Below are 7,689 nucleotides of genomic sequence, written 5' to 3' on the forward strand. Positions count from 1 at the left end.
CGTCAGTTCGACGTCTCGGAAAGATCGCTTGTGTAGTTGGGTGTGCTTGCTGCTAGAAATTAAAGCACGTCGACGCAACTGCGTAGATCAATCGTGTTATCCGTCAAGTAAGTACGTACAAAACACTCGTATGTTTGTCATGTACTTCTCTGTCCGGTGCTTATCGCGAGGTGTCGAATCGGCGTCTGTTATACTTGTTTTTGCTATAACCTCACTCAAGCAGTAATAGAGTCGGACGATTGTCGAGTTTATTAGTCGGAAAATAGAAATTCGATGATAATTAGAAGGAAAGAGGAAGCTAAAATTATGTCAGTGATATATGCGATACATCTCGGGCGGTGGCGTCATTTGTTAGCAAGAGAGAGAGAGAGAGAGAGAGAGAGAGAGAGAGAGAGTACTCCACAGAGCGCGTCCTTGTTAGACCGTCACGTCATGCACGATTCAGCGCGCATTTTCGGCGTGCCGTCATCAATTGCGCGGCTATCTTGGAAATCGATCTTTTTACGTCGACCAACCACCATGAACACATCGATCGACATCACTCCGCGTTTTACGTGTCTTTTATTCGTTGAAAGTGAATCTTTTGCAGAAATAAGTTTCGGGAGTGTCGAGAACAGCGATGTGCGATCGGAATGTGTTGTAGATACGTTATTAGGGAATAATTTCTTCGTAATATCTCAGTATATATCTGTCCGACCAGTGCTTGTAGAGACGTGTTAGGTAGGCGTCTCTTACACTTGTTCTTGCTATAATCTCACTCAAGTAGTAATAAAATCGGACAGTCGTTAAGTTTATTAATCGGGAATTAGAAATTTAATGAGACAATTAGGGGAAAAGAGAAAGCTAAAATAACGCTAACGATATACGTTACACCGAATTTCGAGAGGTAGCGTCGGTCCTCTAGCAAAAGAGAGAGAGAGAGAGAGAAAGAGAGAGAGGAGTATAAACAGCGCATCGATCTAGTAACACTACACAACGTTCGTCACAGGAATTGTTGGCGTACGTGAGAAATTGCGTGTCTATCTTCGATCTTTTTACGTCGGACAACCGCCATTAACACATCAATCGACATCGCTCCGCATTTTACGTGTCTTTTGTCCGTCGAAGATGAGTCTCGTGTGGAAATAAATATTGGGAGTGTCAAAAAAAGTGATGTGCGATCGTCAGGACGTATTGTAAGTACGTTATTTATTAGAGAGTAATCTCGTTTCTCGATGTATATTTGTCCGATCAGTGTTCGTCGTAACGTGTCAGGTCGACGTCTCTTACATTTGTTCTTGCTCAAGCAATTTGTAGCCTCACTCAAGCAGTAATAAAATCGGATGATTGTCGAGTTTATTAATCGGGATTTAGAAATTCAGTAATAAGTAGAGGAAAAACGCGCGGAAGCTAAAATAATGCCAATGATATACGCGACGCCGAATCTCGGACAATAGCGTTGGTACGTTAGCAAGAAAGAAGGATATAAACAGCGCGTCAGTCTAGTAACGCCACACAACGTTCGTGGCAGGAATTGTCGGTATACGTGAGAAATTGCACGCCTATCTTCGATCTTTTTACGTCGGGCAACTGCCATTAACACATCGATCGACATCATTCCGCGTTTTACACGTCTTTTGTCCGTCGAAAGCGAGAACTCGTACGGAACTAAGTATCGTGAGTGTCGAAAAGAGCGACGTGTAATCATCGAGACTTACTATAAGTACGTTATTAGAGAGTAATTCACTTGTTTCTCAGTGTACACTTGTCCGAGCGGTTCTTGTCACAACGTGTCATGTCTGTTAGTCTATAATATGCGGAATAAGTTTGGCGTAAATTGGAGTAAGAAATAAAAATAATTTATTTCGCTTATACGTCTGTATTCTTACTCCCTTAAACTGCAAGTATTTCTTTTACTTAAAGGAGTTGGAGCATAGGTGTAAGCAGAATAAATGATTTTTATTTCTTACTTCAACTTATTCCGCTATATTGTAGACGGCCACTTAAAGCTTGGTCTACAATATGTGCAGTAAGCCGTAAGAGCCGTAAGAATTAGCCAATTATAGTTGATTATTATAAGAATAATCGGTTATAATTAATCAATTCTTACGGTTTACTCGGCATATTGTAGACCAAGCCTAAGGTTTGTCTACAGTAAGTTTAATGTAAGCTTGACGTAAAAAATAAAAATAATGTAATTCGTTTGTGTCTACACTCTTATGTCTCCAATTTCTGCACATCGGAAAGTTTCTCTTAAGTAAAATACTAAGAGAGCTAGAGTATAGACGTAAGAAATTGTTTTTGTTTCTTATTCCAACTTCGTTTACTCCGTTGTAGACTAAAAAGTAGTCCGTAATTTTCGAGATGAGTTTATAAATTCTCCGGTTTGTTCAATGAGAAAATTCGTTTTCTAGTGAGAGAATGCTGTCATTGTACAAGATATATGAGTTCACAAATTCTCCGCAAAAATTACGAACAACTTTTTAGCTTACATTTAGCCCACTTTTAGCTTATTATATATATCGATTCCGCAGATGCATTACCACTGATAAATCGATAGTTATTGAAAATTTTCGACTAGCCGCATCCGTATCTAGTTATGCATGATGGTTTAATCCGGAAAATGGGGGAACATGTTTTCTAGATTAATTAATAAAAATTAATGAGAAACATGTGACTACAAATGAGTGTAGCTAATCGAGCGTTTTTAATAATTGTCAATCTGTTGAATGGTAAGGCACCCGCAGAACTGTAAGTACACACATTTTACAGGTACGTTACGTATGCACGGTTACGATTTATTGACGAATACCAGTCGATGCTCTCGATTTCCTGCGGCGAAAATGTGAAACACACACGATCGACCGGAATTAACACGAAGTGCCGGCAGTGAACATAAAGTGACTGCGCGAATCTAAACGAGAAACGATGTGTGCTAACGGGTGTCAAGTCGGACTGTTAGCAGTGTTATCAATGTTCCAATGTGAAGGATCGCACAGGAATTGGCGCGACAGGACATATGCGGCGGCTGAATTGACGAGAAATATAGGGTAAGTCGCATTGTTTCACGGAATTTATGCCGGTGTAAATTCACTGATCGAGTACGTTTGTCGGCCAAACACACTAATCCTTTCGTTACCAATTTTATTTTTTAAAGGTACAATTTTTTTTAAACTTTCACTTTAATAAATAAATTAATGTAGTATTAATAAGAAAGAAAATTAAAAATCATATGTTTGGTACTAAAGGAATAGGGCCAGGACACTGATGCTCCATTGGGGTTTTTGAAAGAACATGTTTGTTCTAACGGAGAGTAACAAGTAAAGTAATAGTTGATATATTCTAAATATGCTAAAAGCTATTTATTCGATTGAATAAGATTATTATTAGTAGGGAAAACATATGTTTCAAAACATATATCCTGTTGATAGAGCGAAAGGATTAAGGAATATGCTTGAAGTATATAACTTTAACACATTCATATTACACTGATATATTTTTATGATTTTTAACCGTATGCACATACGCGTGTCAAAAATTGCAGCAACTATATGTTAAGATTATGGTACTAGTTTCTGTAAAAAGTTTAATAATAAGAGACATATGCTTTTATTACGAGAAATTTAACAGAATCGTTACAATTTATTATAATTTTATAATTGCTTATAATTTTATAATGTTTAATTTAATTTTATCTAATTTAATCATTTATTACAATTTTAAATAATTATTTTTTTTATCTTTACATACACAATTTCCAAATAAATACAATATATTAATAATAAGCTTGCTGACTTTGTTAACGTCATTTTACGTATATTTATTTGGCTATATTATTTATTATATTATACTTATAATTGGTATATTATTACACTTATGTTTCCATAAAACTGATCTTCATAATTTATTAAATATTTACTTGCTAAAACACAGACGGTGCCCGCGTGCTCATTTAAATTCATGGTTTCCGTTCGAATCTCGCGTATATGTTCTCACGAGTTAAAACACTCAGACGGACCATGAGAAATAAGATAGCCGGAGCAAAAACCGGCTAGTAAAGCTGCTCGGCTGGCGAACGGGAGCAGAGCCTTTGATCCTTTTCGTCGGCTGCAATTTAAAGGCGGAGGAGCAATTGGTAGCACACCAAGGCCAGGACTGGTTCGCTCTTATCACGAGAACCACCCTCTTATCGATCACTCGCTCGTATATAACCGCGCATATCTGGACGGCGACCGCTTTCGACGATCGACTTGTCCGGTTCGAAGAAAACTGCGCGCGTTTCGAGAGGCGGACATTGTAGTAATTTACCACTCTCGCAATTACCCATTCCGCATTTTATCATTGGAAATTATCTCGCTCTGATCTGCATACGGGCGCGTTTGGTTTATGCGGTGTATACGCCCCGTGAGCCGTGCAAGTTACTCCGGAGAAGTGTCGAGTCGCAGCACGGTTTTATCTCGCGGCTGATTTGCAATTGACTCTTCCTGGCGGAAATTTAATTTGTGACTTAATTATCGCCGACTTTAGCGTGGAAATATGCGATCGGAGCTAATGCAAACCGACTAAACTGATAAAGCGGCAAACGAACGCCGTGTGCAAGCGAACACGCCTTATTTCAGCACACTTACATTGCGAGATGTCGGCTTTGCAGTGCCGCGACGACATGTTCACTTTCATAAATTACGTTTGCTCTTTCTCTCTGACACGCACACACATACACACACACTTTCTCTCTCACTCTCTGATTGGTTATAGCTGTTTAATTTCCTACGGTAAATAGCCAGATAATTAAGTCACAGATTAAATTTGCGTCGAGACATCTTCAAGCAAGGATTAATTAAGTGTTGATCGAACAAAAAGGCGCTCCCGATGCCAATCGGCAGCTTCTACTAACATTCCGTACAAAATTCAGCAATTAAAAATATCAAAGTGTTGTGTATTTTTCTTTTTTACAACTTAATACAATTTTAACGCGTCAGGAAGCTCCGTCAAATAATGTCGTTTAGAAATATTTGCCAATTTTTTTAACGTTATACTGGAGATTTGCAAACTGAACGGTTGGATTGCGCCCATGGACTGTTATACGAGTGAAACTTTCGATAAAATATTTTTTACCTGTGTTTATATAATATTTTTTTTTATGTTTTCTTTCGTGGAACATATCGACACAGTTTAATTGTTTAATTGCGAAACACTCTGCGTATTATGTGAAGTAGGAGAAGCCTTTAATGGCGGTTCTCTTGGTTGCTAATATTCTCGATTGCTAATATTCCTACGAGAGGCGATCGAACATTATTAGTCGCACATTGCGAAAAATCGCTCCGAATCGTTCGACTCGTATTACCGGCCGGCTCCTTCTCTCTATCGATTTCTTTTGGTGAAGTAAGATGCGGCTCGATCCGCTACGGTTCGACATTAACGAAATCAATTTCATCAGCCATCGGCGGTCGACATGTCTCTACGATTCTCGCGATTTCATTACGCGTAATACACCCTTACTCGCGATAGCCAATGGTTACAGTCACGTTAATGTACGTTGAAAGTCCCTTGAGCTTGGGAGGGCAGTCATTCGGGGATTCAGTCGGCGCGGCACAATCGCGTGCAAAAATCTCCCGCTCGATCGCGTGCCCGGCTCCGTGCAACTAGCCGCTCCTGTCTAACTTTCCAGAAACTCGTCTCTCTACGTCGAGTGAGCCGCAAGATGGGTGTAGTAACCGTACACCACATACGGACACCCCTTCGCGTGGATAGATCTCGGGATAGCGCAAGGGACGCGCCCATTTCCGGCGGTATCAGTTAGGCAGAAGCGTCGAAAAGTGCATTTTTCGATTGTCGCTGTTACACGTTACACGACTACGTTCGTGGTCGAGCGATGAGAAAATCGATTTGAATTTGCGAATTCGAGCCAGTTTGTTCTACAATATCCCGGTAATTCATTCCGGGGGTAAACCTGCTTCAAATATCGAATAGATTCAACCAGTTTAAACCGATGACTTAAATAAATATGATATCACGTAGCACTTTAATTTCAAAGAGAGCGACCAAGCTCTCATAAGCTTTCAGGCCTATTTTGCGACATTCAAAATTTTAAATTGTATTTGATAAAATTGTAGCTATCGTGTAGATTAAAAATATACATGTTATCCCTCGCCTATTAAGTATATAGCGTTATTCCTTTATGAAAAAACCTCATTCAAAAAGTCCTGAGCTATTTTGTCGAAGGAAGTTCTTATTTATGGCAACTTTTCAACATTTAATATAACCTATTTTTATATCTAACCTAAATATATATGTATATATATATGCACACACATATATATATATATATACACGTTTGCCTAGTAATAATTAAATAATAACCAAGTAAATTAAATAATAACCAAATAAAAAAGTAATAATACTTGAATATTAAATGGTAGTAATAATAATATCTGCTCGACAATCGTATGATAATATTCGTGAGTGGATAATAAAGAAATAATGATGATCGAATAATTGGTAATAACAATACTTGGGTAATGGCTCTAACAAAAACTCTCAACAACGGCTAGGTAAACCGACCGTCGCTCGGGTCATTGACTGATTGGCGTTGGGGGGAGGAGGGGGAGGCACGCAGTCGGGTCATGCAAACACGCGTGCGTGAGCATGTGTTTGAACGTCACACCATAGCACTATCAACCGTCGAGACGATCGCATTAGAAGTTGCCGCGTTATTTCCTAGATCATTCCGCGCCGATTTTTAATACCGCGTTTCGACTTCGTGACGATTGAGGTGATAATTAAGACAAATTAAGACGCATACTCCTCACGCGAGTAGGTGTTGCGGGCTTTACCGCGACAGGTAATTACCGCGTTTTATTTACTTTTTTATTTGTTAGATAGAGAAATGTCGCAATCGAGTTCCTCAATGTCAATCAAATATTATTATTATCCATTTAATATTCAAGCATTATTATTTTTTTATTCGATTACTATTTAATTTATTCGGTTATTATTTGATTTTTGCTATTACGCATAAGAATGCAACTCGGGCTTGCCGTTACGGCAATTTCTTTACCTTGTCGTCAATCAGTTATTATTGCCGTTATCCAGTTATTGTTATTCATTGTTATTACCGATTATTCGATTATCGTTATTTTGTTATTATCCACTCGGGGATATTATCACACGATTGTCGAGGAAATATTATTATCACTACTATTGAATATTCGAGTATTATTAATTCTTTATTCGATTATTATTTAATTTATTTGGTTATTATTTAATTACTGCTATAATGCATAGGAAAGCAACTCGGGCATGCCGTTATGACGATTTCTTTACCTCGTCTTTAATCAGTTATTATTGTGGTTGCCTAGTTATTGTTATTAATTGTTATTATAACTGATTAAAGACAAAGAAATTGTCGTAACGGCACGCCTGAGTTGCTTTCCTATGTGTAATAGCAATAATTCAATAATAACCGAATAAATTAAATAATAATTAAATAAAGAAATAATAATACTCTAATATTAAATAGCAGTGATAATAATATCTGTTCGATAATGGTATGGTATCCGCGAGTGGATAATAACGAAATAATGATGATCGAATAATCAATAATAACAATACCTGGGCAACAGCTCTAACAAAAACTCTAGGCTCCACAAAGGCTAGGTAAACGAACTCTTGTAACGGCCCGCTTGTGCCGCTGACTGAATGGCGCTGGCG

At 38.2% G+C, this 7,689-nt stretch overlaps 1 long non-coding RNA gene across 1 annotated transcript in view; it reads left to right on the forward strand.

Moving 5' to 3' along the window:
* Positions 1 to 14: 14 nt before the first annotated feature.
* Positions 15 to 7,689, forward strand: part of LOC116852305 — an 8,446-nt gene continuing 771 nt past the window's right edge. Inside the window, exons 1-3 of the long non-coding RNA XR_004379742.1 lie at positions 15 to 107; positions 989 to 1,175; positions 2,752 to 3,029. This is a non-coding gene — a long non-coding RNA (uncharacterized LOC116852305). The remainder of the gene's footprint in view (positions 108 to 988; positions 1,176 to 2,751; positions 3,030 to 7,689) is intronic.

The sequence above is a fragment of the Odontomachus brunneus genome, unplaced genomic scaffold, assembly GCF_010583005.1.
Source record: "Odontomachus brunneus isolate Ranch 3 - 2012 unplaced genomic scaffold, Obru_v1 Obru_scaffold_213, whole genome shotgun sequence".
Taxonomy (NCBI): Eukaryota; Metazoa; Arthropoda; class Insecta; order Hymenoptera; family Formicidae; genus Odontomachus; species Odontomachus brunneus.